The following is a 16,738-nucleotide window of genomic DNA, read 5'->3' as shown; positions in this document are numbered from 1 at the left end:
CTTCATCTAGCGTAGTAACAATTTTTAATTGATTTCTTTGCATAATTAACTGTAAATGATACAAAAAAGCAAGATTGACAACAAAAAAGACCTACTTAGTGACTTAACTCATCACACACGCACAGGTGACATTGTACGTACTTGATTCCATCCATTGAACCTGCTTTCCTTATCCCAGCATCCTTTCGCTATATCGCAGTACGATTTAATGATCGTCTCCTACAATATAAGTGTCTTAAGCCAGGTACACACTTACCCGATGCTATGCCATGCGACGCTACCCGATGCTACCCGACGCAAATCCAAACTCCGATTTTCCATAAGGTTGCATTACCCCCGTGCACATCTACCCGACGCTCTGCGATCCCCACTGTCCAGATTTTCGTCGGGTCGCATCGAGTACAGTCGAAGACAAAAGAACCGGACACTCATATTTTTATTCAAACTACGTGTATTATTGTCGTTATATTAATTACAACATACTTATTTTAATATAAAACAAATTAACTGTGATTAAAAATTAATTAGTTTTTATTTAAAAAATTAATTTTAATGGTTTGGTAGAAAATTAATCAAAACACCGGAATACGATTTTTTTATATAATGAATTTAACTAATAATTTATTGTACTCGCTTCGGCGGTACATATAATAAAATTGAATTAATTTATTACACTGTTTTGCTCATAAAATTTAATTAACAATTTATTTCATAGTTAACTAATTTCGAGGTCCGCTTGACCAATTAATTAAGGTTTTTAGTTGGGATAAAAAAGTTAATGGCACGAGCGGGTTTCGAACCCACGCCGCTGCTCTACCACTTAAGCTATCGTGACCTCGTCCACTCGGACACCAACTTCCCATCTCGACAGTATAGTCATACAGCTTATATTGCAATAATCACTATCACAATCGCAACGCCTCGTTTGTTCTTAATGGATTATTTTGAGAAAAACCTTGAAATAAATTGTTAGTTAAATTTTATGAGCACAACCATGTAATAAATTGTTAGTTAAATTTTATGAGCACAACCATGTAATAAATTGTTAGTTAAATTTTATGAGCACAACCATGTAATAAATTGTTTGTTAAACTTAATTGTTTTAAATAAAGTTATTCCGTGTTTTGATAAATTTTCTTCCTAACCATCAGAATTATACAATTTGTGTAATAATAAAATAATAAGTGTGTTCCCCGCTTAATCTGATGCGACGCTACCCGATGGTACCCGACGCAAATCCCAAGTCCGTTTTTCCATAAGGTTGTATTACCCCCGTGCACATCTACCCGATGCTATGCCACGCTAACCTACCCGACGCTACGCTATCCCTACTTTCCAGATTTTCATCGGGTAGCATCGAGTAGAATCGAAGACAAAAGAACCGAACACTCATATTTTTATTTCAAACTATATGTATTATTGTCGTTATATTAATTACAATATGCTTATTTTAATGTAAACCAAATTAAACAAGATCAAAAATTTATGAGTTTATATAAGAATTATTTAATTATGATGGTTAGGCAGAAAATTTATCGAAACACCGGAATAACTTTATTTAAAACAATTAAATTTAACTAACAATGTATTACCCGGTTGTGCTCATAAAATTTAACTAACAATTCATTACAAGGTTTTGCTCAAAATAGTGCATTAAGAACAATAGAGGCGTCGCGATTGTGATACTGATGTGATACACGCTGTGTGACTGTACGTGCGCTTGACGTCGCATAGATGTGCACACCTTACCAAAACGAGACAAGGCGTCAGGTAACATTGCATAGCCTTACATCGGGTAAGTGTGTTCCTCGCTTTAAACTCTCCATCTCAGGTCATCCTTTCTGTTTTACCCGCGTCACATGATGATTTTAACTCTCACTTTTGGTAGCTTCGCAATTTTTTTGAGATTTGACGATTTGTCCGAGGACTTTTGAATGGAAGAATTTGATGTGCTGAATGTTAGATGGCTTTCCTGAAGCACACCGTTTCACTCTGTATGACCAAAGTGACCGCGATAACGTCCTGAATAAGGTTAGTTTTTGACGGTCAAGACAGATTTCTGTCCTAGAAGTCTTCGTAGTTGTCCAAGTCTATGCTAAGTTGTTGCATCCAAAGTTTTGTGTGGGGAGTCCACGTTAGTCTGCTGTCTAGGTATATTATATATATACATCATACATATAGCGTTGTTCTGACAAGGTTTGTGGAACGGGTATTTCAGTAATTTCGTCTCGAATGCGATTAGAAAATTACATTTTTTGCCGGGACTTGAACGAACGAAAAATTTCCCTCAAAGATTAGTCTTTACGTGGAATGTTAGTAGCTTGTTTAATATTCAGAAGGGGAACGCCTTCCTCTAAACTCAATTTCGACACAAAAATCGAAGACCGCTCTACGAAATTGTATAGTTCGTCGCGGAATTCTAACCTAGGAAGACTTCACCGAACCGAGAAACTCGCGACGTTTTTTTTAATAAAAGCTCGCATTTAAGTGTTCTAGTCGCATTCCTAAGAAATGAAAGAACTTTGTAAGCACAGGGAATTTATTACATATTTTGAGGTAGAAAACAGAGAAAGTACGTTTCGCCTTTTGAACGGAATATGATTTTCCATTTGGATTATTATATTTCATGTAGGAAAAGATTATGTTGATACGTGGACCCGTACAGGTTGCTATTGGAATGGTCTCGATTTCTCAGCTTTTTAGACCCAAAGTGTTTACAAATATTTGGTGTCTGACTCATCGAACTTGAAAGGGCGGAAAAGGGCAAAATTAATTGAATTTTTATTTTAAAATTTTTTTGAATATTAATTTGTTATAATAAGTATATTGAGCTTGATGTATTCCAATTTTTTTAAATTTACATTAAATTATCGGCAGGCCTGGAGTATCACCAAACATGGGTGTTATCATTTCACGGGTGAGACTTCGATCTTATCCGCCCAGCCACCGTGATTGGGCTTCGAGTGCTGTCAACAGCTAGGTCATTGCAGCACCCAATGCAATCAGTTCCTAAATCCAAAACCATTCACTCTCAAATGCATTCTGAATTATTTACATAGCTACCATTCGCATAGTTAGGGTGGTGGAGTACATGATATCCCTTCCATCACCCTTTATTTCCCCATCACCTATTAAATAACTAACCTAATTGAGGGTCGATGGGGTACTTAATTTTTTAGCATCACCTTTCTCGCACTACACATTCACGCTAATAAATACATTCACTCTCAACACTAGTAACACAAAAACAACCCTGCTTCCTCCAAGAACCTGAACAGGAGACCCAGATATTAGATGCCATCCCCAAGCACGATTCTTATATGGCATTCCTACGTGCTCTCTATATGGAGCCAAGGTTTGTACCCTTCGATAACGTGGGTCACATCGAGCAACCTTTCCCTGAATACCGGACACATACGCGGACTTTTAAAAGTACGTATCCGTGTGTCAAACTCGCATGGCCTTGCCTTAATCGGGTGATGACCTTTCTTGAACGAGTAAGATCTCCCGAGAGCCACCGATCGACAGTGCTCTTGCTAGGTGAGAGTTTTTCTGCCGTTCTCAACGACGCTGTTACTTTCTTTTAATCGTATATTTAATGAATTTTTAGAGTTAGGGGGCCGGATGGCGGTGATTAAGTCTGAAGGTTGGGACATCACGGACTTAGCCGCCTAGCCGGGTACCCAGATGACAACAACCACCGTTTTGCCAAGATCCTACAGTTCGTGATACCTCTCCAACAAGAGCACACCTAGAGGGTCGACGGAGGACCTGTACGGACGGCAGTAACCGCGATGAGGGAGTCGGTATAGACCAGGTAAGGAGGACAACCATTCGAATTACCTCAAGCGCACGCCAAATCGGGTACAATTCCACCATTTAAACGCTGGAGTACGGTGGGAGAGACCATCAAATATGCGCATTCTCGCCTCGAAGCAAAAACCGGCGTACATCGATTTAAGTTCCAAGGACATAGCTGGGTAAAGGTACGGCGGAGTAAACGACTTGGCTAATAAGGCTAGATCGCCCCAGTCGAGTACGGCTGAAAAGTCCCAAGCGGAGTAGTCGGCCAGTTGACCAGCTCGAGTATCATCCCTGTCCTCCTTAAGTTCGGCAAAGTGTATTTAGCGGATCAAGTTGGTGTCCGTGTGGATCGAAGTCGCGATAGCTCAAGTGGTAGAGCAGCGGCGTATTTAGCCGAAAGTCGTGGGTTCGAATCCCGCTCGTGACACTGACTTTTTTATCTCATCCAAAACCTTAATTAATTGAAAAGAATTTATTTGGTCAAGCGGACCACGAAACCTAACCACTAATTATCTTAAAGCTTGACCAAATAAATTCTTTTCAATTAATTAAGGTTTTGGTTGAGATAAAGTCACGAAATGTAAAGCAGCCGTGCAAAGTCGTGGGTTCGAATTCCGCTCGTGACACTGACTTGTTTATCTCAACCAATACCTTACATAAAGATTAATTAATTGAAAGAAATCATTATTTATCTCACGCCAGGTATCCATTTTTGAATTTATGTTACGTGAAATAATTGTACCGTTTGTGCAGATATTTCGTATATATATTAACTACACATTGAACATTTTATGTTCGTATCATTCAATAAAGAAAATATCTCTGGTGTCACGTCACAAAGTAACATCGGTGCCTCGGGGACGGATTGTGTTCGGCCAATTTTGACAAGAAGTTCCAGAGTGGCAGCTCACTACTTCCCGGCCAGTCTTCGGGCCAACTTTTATTGAATTTTTCTGATAAGTTAGCGAGGTTTAACGGGGAAATGTGTTTTGATGGACTTACAAAGTCTTACGAAGTACCTTTTGTCCGAGGCGAATTTCTTTTTTCCCTGTTAATAGTGAAAAATGAATTTTACTCTCTCAAAATCTGATTCTGCCGGTTTAACTAATGGATCAGGTTATATAATCTTTTTTAATTAGAAAACAAGGTTTTAAAAGAAAAAACATGATCAGCCGCAAAAAATGGATCTCTGCCAGACTGTGTTCATTGAGGAAGTACGTCTGCAGGACTAGGCTTGCATGACCTCTGTAGTCCAAAATGTAGCATCAAATGTCCGGTGTGTAGAGGAGGTTGTTCGGTATATTCGTTTTGATTGGAGGGGGTTCCTTTTTCTAATTTATAGATTATCTAGAAATCTGTCCTATATATATTTATAAGCGAGAAAATATGACACGGCGGATGGTTAAATTATTGATTCTCAATCAACAACTGATTTGTTGTACAGTTTGAGCATAATATGAAGTTGGAATTACAAATGCGGTCCATCTGTTTAAAGTAAGTCGGATAGAGGTAATAAGTGAATGGAAGGATCTGAGTAAGCTATGGTCCTTCCCTAGATCGAAGACCTCAGGTCTAGAAAAGCTCCTGATCAGAATTGTATCCCCTGATTGATGGGACATTGCAACTTTCAAAGATGACCCCTCCAATGTCATTCCCATCAATTCAGGTTTATTTATTTATTTATTTATTGTAACTCCAACAGAAAGAATCTACAAGAGGAGTAGTCAAAAAAAGGCACATAATAACAAAAAGAACAAATGAACAATTAAGCAATAATAACAAAAACACAAGGCTTAATGATTCAAGGCAAGTAAACATTTTAATTTAACTTTAACTGAATTCAAGGAATCGCGAAATACATCTATTTCATTAGAATAATAATTCAGCAATCTTATTATCCTCGGTAGGGGTCAATTCTGTTTTGTAGTGTGGAACAAAGAACAAATTATGGTTCCTAAATGGTCGCTGAGGCACACATACGATGTATGTAAGTTCAGGATATCAATGGCCCCATTCCACAATTTCCAACCCCAAATAAGATCGGCAAAAATACGGCGGGAGCTAAGCGACACAAGACCAAGCCAGTTCAGTCTTTCCAAATAATTCAGGTGTGCAAGACCAAACCTGAAGGCCATTATCCTGGTTGCTTCCTTTTGTACCTTTTCCAAGTCGCTAATCTCACCGACGTAGTAAGGGGACCACACAACACTTTCATATTCCAGATGGCTACGAACGAGAGATTGATATAATATTTTAACTGCCAAGATATTTTTAAAATCTCTAAAAACCTGGTAATAAAGCCAACATTGCGTAGAGCCTTACCTCGAATCTGTTTGATATGGTCACTGAAATCACCCAGGCTTTAGGCGAAATGAACCCACCATTCCACTTTGGCACAGGGAGGTCGGACATCATTGTATCCCTTTATCTGAGATTTCAACGTATTGTATTTTTAGGAGGGGTTTTTCAGAATAATAAGACCACAGTAAAATGCTGAGGGTTTTGATGTTTCGAAATGGGTATTCTTATCATTACAATTGAGCTGGGACATATATAGTCTCCAGGACTTACTTGCAAATAGTGGTAATGAACAATGTAGCTTTTTAAGAAAGATTTCGGAGGATTGTTCAACTGGTCAACACCGTGGGATTTTTTCTTGGGAGGTTCTGATGATGAATTGGATTTAATATGAAGTGAAAGCCGGGAACCCACTTACCCGATGCTACCCGGCGCAAATCCAAACTGCGATTTTCCATACGATTGCATTACCCCCGTGCACATCTACCCGATGCTATGCCACGCTAACCTACCCGACGCTACGCTATCCCCACTTTCCAGATTTTCATCGGGTAGCATCGAGTAGAATCGAAGACAAAAGAACCGGACACTCATATTTTACATAACTACATGTATTATTTCGTTACATTAATTACAACATACTTATTTTAATATAAAACAAATTAACTGTTATTAAAAATTAATTATTTTTTATTTAAAACATGAATTTTAATGGTTTGGTAGAAAATTAATCAAAACACCGGAATACGATTTTTTCATATAATGAATTTTACTAACAATTTATTGTACTCGCTTCGGCGGTACATGTACTAAAATTGGAAGAAGTTATTTAAATTTAATTAACAATTTATTTCATAGTTTTCCTCGTAAAATTACACCATTTTCGTCGGGTAGCATCAGAACAGAACACTCATATTTTTTGTAGTTTATTTCAAACTAAGTATATGTAATTTTGTCGTTATATTAATTACAACATGTTATTTTAATGTAAACCAAATCAAACGAGATAAAAAATTCATGTTTTTATAAGCATTATTTAATTATGATGGTTAGGAATAACTTTATTTAAAACAATTAAGTTTAACATACAATTTATTACATGGTTGTGCTCATAAAATTTAACTAACAATTTATTACAAAGTTTTGCTCAAAATAGTGAATTAAGAACAAAAGATGCGTTGTGATTGTGATAGTGATTATTGTGATAAACGCTGTGGACTGTACGCGACGTGTGCTTGCGTCGGAAAGATGTGCACACCCCACCAAAACGTGGCAAGGCTTCGGGTAGCGTCGCATGGCGTAGCATCGGGTAAGTGTGTTCCCGGCTTTAGGGAGAAGAGAAATTGATAAGGGGTAGTCTATGTCTTGTTGAATGTGTTGGATTGCTTAGGAAAATTAGGAATCAAATACAGAGGCTTCGTAAGAGGATATCCTCCAATAAAATTGAATATTCCTAAAAGCAATACGGTGATACCTCCAAAAAAGGATTCCTCGGTTTAGAGTACACTTCCGTTTACAAGACAGCATTTCTTCCGTTCAACGGAAACGATGATGTCTAATCCCTGTGACAGAGTCGGTAGGTTGATGTCGCCTGAATGACGGGAATGACATCTGAATTTTCAGAGATGGACTATATAGTTGTTTTAGGAGCATTTTTCAAGATGATATGACGATAGGGAGATGCTAAGGTTGTTGAGGTTTGGATTGAGTTGAGATAAGGTCCAAACCTTGATAATTTTTTTACTGGTAGGTGATTTAGAAGGAGAGGAGGATAAGAAAGACTTAAATAGAGAGGCCATGTCTTAATCAAAAGGACGTATATAGGTGTTTCAGGCGAAATTATTCCAGATGATATGATGACAGGGAGATGTTGGGGTTAGTAAGATTCGAGAATGGGTTTTATGATGTATTTCATTGGATTGGGAAGTAGGAAGTTTTAAAGACTTGAGATAAAGGGATTTTTTTACTGGTAGGTGACTGTTGTTGAGTTTAAGCTCCGATGGGGCGAAGAGGATGGCAAATAAAGTGAAGACCCAGTTGGATATGTTTGTCATGTATATCATTGCTTGGGTGTAAAGTTGTCGGATAAGTAGAATTCAATTAGAGAAGCTTTGTCTCCATCAGAAGAACGGATACAGCTGTTCAGGCCATCGGGCCAAATAGTATCAAGGACTTGGTTCGGTATGGACGCTACCTTAAGTAGAATTCCTCACACCTAGATTTTCTCGTTGCCAGTGGGCTTACTCAGAAGTAATTTCGAATAACAAGCCAATGAGATATTGTTAAAATATGTATGCTTGTTTTTTAAGAACGTGCCTCTCGAAGCCTGACAAAGAAACTCGTCGCATAGCTGAAAGTAAGCCTCTCTCTCCGGGATTCGGGCTGCAGCACTCCCAGCTCACACCAGAGGCTTATTATTTTATTATTATTACCACTGTGCTTTAAAAATTGTTTGTTGCGGGTTGGTCATACCTTATTCTTTTTTCTGTTAATATGTGTGTTTTACAGACAATTGTGCGCCGCTTAAATGACATCTACATGGTATTTTTTGGCTAGGATATCCCTAGTCAGTCTGGTGTGCCTTATCCATTGGCGAGCCAATATGAGTCTTTCTTTTTTTATTTCATACGGTTTGTCGGTCATAAGGCCTAGTTATTTATTTGATTAATATAAAGTACGTTGGTGTTATGTTATCGTAAGCCAGCCGGCCCACGCTTTGAACTTGTGTTTGAAATGTTACAAAATCTCCGCCCATACGTTTATTTCCGCCATGATATTTTGTCAACGGCATTCGATAGGATGTCAGTTGATAATTTAGAAAAACGACGTGAGGGAAAAGAATTAGGACGTGTTAGAGTTAATAAGGGAATATTGGACCTAAGGTTCCGGCGTGATCGGGTCTGATTTTCGTCCCCGCTCTTTCACAACCGCTGTCCCGTATGTTTAAAAGATCTCCAGCCCGGATAAATAATTCATAAAAATCCCATTTACCATTATCCAGAAGGGTTTTGATCAGACTGGAAGGGATGTTGTCTCTGTAGGTAGGACGGCACCTACATTAGTTAGAAGCGGACTGGTAGGGAACCAAACAATCAATTGGTAAGTCGGAGCGTGCGCCGGGCACCTTTTCCCAAGCTTCACATTCACGGAACCCTCCTCGCCGTTTATTAGCCTTGAAACCCTCGCACCCACCGTCAACACAATTCCGATCCACTCCTCGAATACGCAACATCGCTCCCGGAGAAGTCGAGCCGGCGGAAACCAAGCCTCGACCAGGAAGGACATCTGGAAACGAGCCGACCATAGAGGAAACCTTTTTATCAAGGTAAAATTGCAATTTTTAATTTTTTTCTTGAAAATCAACCGTGAAGACGGCGTGTTACGACCGGTCTCTGGATGCAGCGAGTACCGTTTCTTGTACTGCCTACCCTTGTTTTACCCCTGGTCTAGGTTCATTTTGACGTGAAACTAACGTCCAATTTATTTTCTGTATCAAAATATACATAGTACAGAAACTTCCTTCTTATTTAAAAAAAACAAACAAAAAACTACATATAATAGTAATAGTGTTAATTATATAATATACTAATAATTAATATAATTATTAATATTAATTATTAATATGTTAATTATATAATGACTTTGCAAAGAAAAAATGTTGACTTTCATAAAAAAGCTATCTTTCATTTTCTTGACATAAAAAAATCTCAAAAGTATTTTAAATATGAAACTCATAATTATTAAACTCTTACTAAACATAAACTTAATTGAAAGTTTTACATTTATAATTAATTTATGTAATTAAAATCCTATTCACCAACAACATAATTTTTATAATTTTCTTTTTTACTGCACCATTGTTTATTTTATTTATCTTACTCACTCCCTTCTATCAGATCAGTGTTTTCTTTTACTAATTAAAACTTGTTTAAGTCAATAGAGACGATGTGGAACAATAAAAGTTGAAACTTTCACAAAGATATTTAATCTCCTGTGTATTCTATCTGTTTTGTTTTTCTTATTAAAAGCACATTGTTATAGTTAATTATGCTTTAAATCAAGGCTCGTCCTGTGTATTATTAACTTATTTTTGGTTTTTTGCTTTCGTTTTCTCCGTCCCTTCATTAGCTTTGCATTTCTTTTTTTATCTTTCTCGCGCTTGAAACTTAATCATTTCTTTTACAGTTTCTCCAGCCAATTTTGATGTTTTATGTTATAACGATAACAAACACTATCTTTTCCCTCTTTCCTTTAATCTATTGCTAGCTTCACCGTATCTCAGGGCCTCGTCAGTTGTGGATAAAATAACACAAACACACAGAAACATAGAAACGAGATAAAAAAATGATAATCTGGTTAGCATTCACAATATCCTAGATTATTGTATAGGGCTATTGAGGAAAAAACGCTGCCATTCGCGCTAATAAGTTCATACACACACCACAAATCATTCACACTACCCTAAAGTACTCGATATTTGTCGGGGTAATTGAGGCTAATACCATTCATTCACGCTAATAAATAACTTTCACATATATCATTTTTACTATCTTAAAGTTCTCGATATTCCTCGGGGTAATTGGGGATAAAATACAGGCTAATAAGTTACATACACATTGTAAATTATTCTGACTAACCTATTATACTCGATATTCATCGGGGTAAATGGGGATACACCCTGCCATTCACGCTAATAAATTACATACATATAGCACAAATAATTCACACTACCCCAGAGTATTCGAAATTCCTCGGAGTAATTGTGAGAAGAGCCTCTCCATTCAAGCAAATAAAAACGTTCGTACCAAAAAATATCATATATCGCATACATGAAGGAACAAAAATATACACAATTTAAACTACTTATGGACCTTAGATCAGCACTCTGTGCTTGCTGCCTTGTCATTAATGTATCAGAAAAGCTATCTGAACTTGTTTTTCTTTTTTTTAACTCAAAATAAATATAAATTTTATACGTATTCACACTTTTGGCCATCCTCGTCTACACGCGCGCTTATTTATAATTTCAACAGAAGTCGATTGTTAATGTTTTCCCTTACCAAGGGTTGAAAGCAATCAAACGACCCCTAATTATGACCTGGAATCTAGGAAAGTTTTCAATACGAAGGGAGACACCAACTGTGACACGCGAGGGGCTTACAGTAAGTAAAAAGTTCAAAATCGAACTAACTTTTCACATTTCTTTTACCTACAAAAACAGTGCTGAATCTGGTATAATACCTAAAGTCTACCTGGCGGACCCAAAAACGACATGTTATTTTCCGTATCTGTATATATCAAAATATATATTTTAAATACTTGTTTGTTTTTTGTACCGGACAATACTGACACTATGGCCAGCAATGCACCTGGAGGACAATGGTTAAAAAAAAACCTCTAGATGTGGAACTATTGGATTCGGGTTCGTTAACAAAAGAAATGTTGAGGTCGTTGAGGCTAGTGGGCTTAGTAACGTAGTAATGAGCTTAAAAAATGGCCTGAGAACTTGTAAAGATGCAATGGCTTGATGGAATCATACAGCCCAGAGTGGTCGCAGCGTACTTTCATAAATGTCTAGTTGAGCCAAACCCGATTTCGGTCTTAAAGTCTTTGTGGTGTTCATAGTTATCATACTTACGGAACTTCTCCCGTTACCCCTGCGACATTGCTTACTTGGGGCACTGCTATCAAGGTCCACCCGGAGCAAAAGGGCAACGCAGTCGACACAGTGAAGACCAGTAGCCAAGCCACGAGCAGAGCCTAGCTCGATCTGATCTTGGAGTACTTATTAAATAGCTTACACTGGGTGACTTGGTAGGTTCTTGGGATGGAAAAGTGTAGATAAAACATTGCCCGTAGGGTAAGGTGTATCGCAAGCTAAGTGAAAATTTTGGAAGCGAGATTGGATCAGCTTGTCGACGTAAGGAATTCGGAGATCGTTGAGCTTAGGGAGGTTATTATGTATTAAGGAACTTTGACAATGTGTCTGAGAACTTATGATTATAGATTGGTTGAGCTGGTTATTGGATGGCGGATATAATTCCACTTTTATGACTACAGTGGTCGCAGTAGTGACTTATACAGAGTTAGTTGAGTTTGACTGTAAAAACGAATTTTGGTCCTAAAAGTCTTGACAAATTTGTTATCTCTTAAGTCTTTTTTTTTGGGGGGGGGGGAATTTATGTATTCTAAATACCTGGGTGGAGTGGAAGTCCATGTTAGCTCGTTTAGCAGTAGGAGCGAGGGAAATAATTTTTTTCAAAGTATTTGTACAATGATTATTTGGAGATCGTGAGACGTTTAACTAACTGTCACTAAACACCACATATATGTACAATCTTCATTCCGCCTTGTCCTTCACTTTCGTCATTAGCTTTTAATAGACTCAAGGTATTTCTGGATTTGGAGGTTCGTTGGATAGTATCCTGGAATTCTTGGATGAGCATTCATTGCCACATCTCACTCTAAAGCAGCAGTCAATCAAATAATACGCGTTTGTGTTGTTTCTTAAGTATCTCAAGTCATGCGTGAGATTCCACGTCAGTCGGTTGTCTAGGTTTATATATACTAGGTACGTTAAATGGAATTGATTAAGATTCGGGTAGAATCATAGCATCCTTTTTTTAAAAAAGATAGTTCCTACTCACAGTAAGTTGTTCTGTACGATCCGGATTTCGAGCCCTTTAGCTCATCATCAGATTGAAGGACTTATACAACCTGATGATGAGCTAAACGGCTCGAAATCCGGATCGTTGCAAAACAACTTACAGTGAGTAGGAACTATCTTTTTAAAAAGGATTGAACACCACACTCACTCCATCATTCATCATTTCGAATCATGGCATTGTTGGACGATGGAAGAAATCAAGCATATGTGGCCAGGGTGCCTAATATTTCCATAACAAGTTGGAAATGTTAATGTCAGTTTACGCACTGTAAGGCCAAGACCAAAGGAGTTTGATTACTTGCGAGAAGGTCTGCCCCTGGTCCAGAACTTCTGACAAGGCACAGTTTCGTAAAAAAATCACATCGATTGGTCTGAGCAAGATTTATCTTGTTTTCCGATGAGTCAAGATTTCATTTGAGGTCTTCTGACGCCCGGAAGTGGGTTTGGAAAAGAACGGGAGGGCGATACATCCCCGCAACATTTTGGTGTTGGACGTTCGCACAAACTTGATCATCATCGAGGGTTCCCTAACAGCGCGGTACATTGAACATTTGTTATCAGAAGAAGTTATTCCACTATTGGCGATGATTTTATTTTTGTACATGACAATGCAAGGCCTCGCATATTAAGGATCGTTGGTGGCTCCTTGGAACGGGTATAATTCAGTGTTTGGAACTTCCAGGGTGTAGTCTCGACTTAACCCCCATCGAACAACTTCGGGACGAGTTGTCAAAGAGGGTAAACAAGATATGGAAGAGAATTTTCAGGAATTAAGTCTGGCTCTGTTGGAGAAGTATGAAAATATTCCTCAGCACTACATTCAAAATTTCATAAAATCGATGCAACGTCGATGCAAGCGATGATCAACCCAAGAGGAGAAATACTCTGTACTAAATTCACTAATTTCGTGGTCCGCTTGACCAATTAATATATTACAATTAATTAAGGTTTTTAGTTGAGATAAAAAAGTCAATGGCACGAGCGGGATTCGAACCCACGATCTTCGGCTAGATACGCCGCTGCTCTACCACTTGAGCTATCGTGACTTCGATCCACTCGGACACCAACTTCCTATCTCAACCCCACCTTTTGAGCTTTCCCTCCTTTTTGCCATTTTTCAAATGTCGAGTAATCGGATTGGATTCTCGACGACAAATGAAATGGCCACGGAGAGCTTTAGTGAAGTGTACTTCATTTTAAATCATTAAATTCACTAATTTCGTGGTCCGCTTGACCAATTAATATATTAAATTAATTAAGGTTTTTAGTTGAGATAAAAAAGGCAATGGCACGAGCGGGATTCGAACCCACGATCTTCGGCTTGATACGCCGCGGCTGTACCACTTGAGCTATCGCGACCTCGATCCACTCGGACACCAACTTCCTATCTCAACCCCACCTTTTGAGCTTTCCCTCCTTTTTGCCATTTTTCAAATGTCGAGTAATCGGATTGGATTCTCGGCGACAAATGAAATGGCGGACAAATGGTCCGAGTGGATCGAGGTCACGATAGCTCAAGTGGTAGAGCAGCGGCGCATCTAGCCGAAGATCGTGCGTTCGAATCCCGCTCGTGCCATTGACTTTTTTATCTCAACTAAAAACTGTGTACTAAATTGAACACTTTCTTCATTGTTTTTTGGTAAAATTGTTTTACCTAGTTAAATATTTTTATAAACTATATCTTTTTTTTAATATCCATCCAGAAAACAACAAAAAATACAAATTATAACGGTTGCAAGTATTTACTAAAAAAAACGAGGGTGGCCACTTTTTTGTCTCTCACTGTATTTTATAATATAGTCTTTGAGTGATTTGGCACTCCATCAGAGATCAATTTTCCCTGATATTCCAAACTTTTATAACGAATAACTTTTATTCCACAATATATACAGTTTTTCCTGTTTCTGGCTGATTAATGAGAAACAGAGGGGGTTTTAAAATGGTTTATTTCTCTTTCGCGTGTCGTTTATATCCAAACCGGTTTATTTTAACTCGGGGGCGGGGGAACTGTTTTCCTTAAATCATAAAGAAAGAAAATTTTAAAAAAGGAAAATAAGTGTAAAAAAATTCAAACCTCCGGGTAGGAAAATATCGTGTGTTTGGGTTTTACCTTAAGCCGAGGGGTGTTAGTTATAAGGGCAAGTGACAAAAAGCCGACACCGACCGGTATCCCTTTAACAATCCAGATTTTTATATTTTTAAAGGGTTGTAATTTTTTTTTCTCCGCGGTTGAAACCTGTCCAAACTGGCTCCTGGCTTCGCGGAGTTGCCGTTTATCAGATCACGAGCCAGAAAGTCGAGTTGATGCCCCCGGAGCCACGGCAGGGGTCCCACCCCCCATTAAAAGCGGGGGTTGATAATATAATTTATGGGCGGATGGTGCTTTGGGGGGGGGGATTCCAAAAAAGAAATCGTCTGTCGCCGAGGTCTTGAACCGGTTGAACTTATAACCTCTGTTATTTTAAATGCCGTATTCATGCCACTACCTGGCTCCGTCTAATAAAATTTTACAAAATTCCCCTTTGGTATTTACTGCAAATAAACAAAAAACTGGCATAGGCAGCCTGGAGAGAGAGAGAGAGAGAGAGAGAGAGAGAGAGAGAGAGAGAGAGAGAGAGAGAGAGAGAGAGAGAGAGAGAGAGAGAGAGAGAGAGAGAGAAAACATATACGGATCGTTACGCATAGGCTTTTCCTTTCAGTTTATGTTTCCTGATAAGAAATTACCTTGCTTACTACGAAGCCGGCGAGTTGGATAGAACTTTCTTGTTTATCACAAAGGTGGGGAAACCAATGGAGTCTTGAAAATGTCGGTCACAAACTTTGGTGTCTTCGATCGTAATCGTTTTGTTAATCCCTTTATAAGTTTGAACGTGGCCGTTCTTTACCATTAAACAAGCAAATTATGCATGTCCGAAATTATTCCGTTAATAATTTTCATCTTTAACAAGTTAGTTTTAAAAATAAAAAGAGCTTTCAGTCAAAGAGCTTACTTAATGAGTCGAGTAACGTGATTATGACAACGTAATGATTCTAGAAATATAAGGCCACGGCCATCTAGATTTATTCCACCACTTTACATAATTTAACAATATACTCTTGACACACGGCACCCTTCACGAGAAAGGTTGCTCGATGTGTCCCGCATAATAGAAGCTTGTCGTGCCTTGCCTCCTTACAGTGAGCGTGTAGGCATACCTCCGGATTTAAGAATGGTAGTCGGGCATAGACGCTACTCTCTGGTCCCCTGTTGTTGAGTTTTTTTTATTATATAATAGATCTGTTTTGAGTTTTGTGGTGCTGTGTTTTTTCTGAGTGTATTTATTAGAAAGAGCGGTGAGGGGACAATGGTGAAATATAGCGTCACCATCGCCCCTCCAGTAGTTGTTTGATGGCGGAATTGTTTAAAAGCACTTAGATTTTTAATATTGTGTGTAGGTCGATGATGGAATTCCACCGACTAATGATAATGATTATAATGTACATAGCTGTGAATGTATTTGTTTGTGCGACTGTATTTATAGATGTTAGCTTTAGACTAGATTATATTCGCATGCTTGAGGGCTGAATAGCTTCGAAAACTACCTGGTTGGTTGGGATGGGGGATACCAGCGACCAAGTCGCATAACTGGATAGGTGAACCCCCCCCCCATGTATAAATCCAAGGGTCAGCACAACGGGAAGTGACAACCCTTCTGGCTGCAAGTCCAATATTGAATTTATACAATTAAGTACAGAATTCTTCAAAATGGAATCTCCCAGAAAAGCTTTGTCTTTGCTTACCCTTTGCCAAATTTCCTTTAAATAATAGCAAGCCTAAATGGAAGAATTTTAACGAGTTTATTCAATAAATAAAGAAATTTAAAAAATAAAAAACTGGGAAAAAACGTTTCATTCTAATAAATTTATTAAGGAAATAATTAATTTTCTTACTTATAAATGTTAGAAGACATTCAGGAATATTGAAACGAC

The sequence above is a fragment of the Cimex lectularius genome, unplaced genomic scaffold (assembly GCF_000648675.2).
Source record: "Cimex lectularius strain Harlan isolate CLEC.00 unplaced genomic scaffold, Clec_2.1 scaffold56, whole genome shotgun sequence".
NCBI lineage: Eukaryota > Metazoa > Arthropoda > Insecta > Hemiptera > Cimicidae > Cimex > Cimex lectularius.
The sequence above is the reverse complement of the archived record's forward strand: the minus strand, read 5'-3'. Positions refer to the sequence as shown.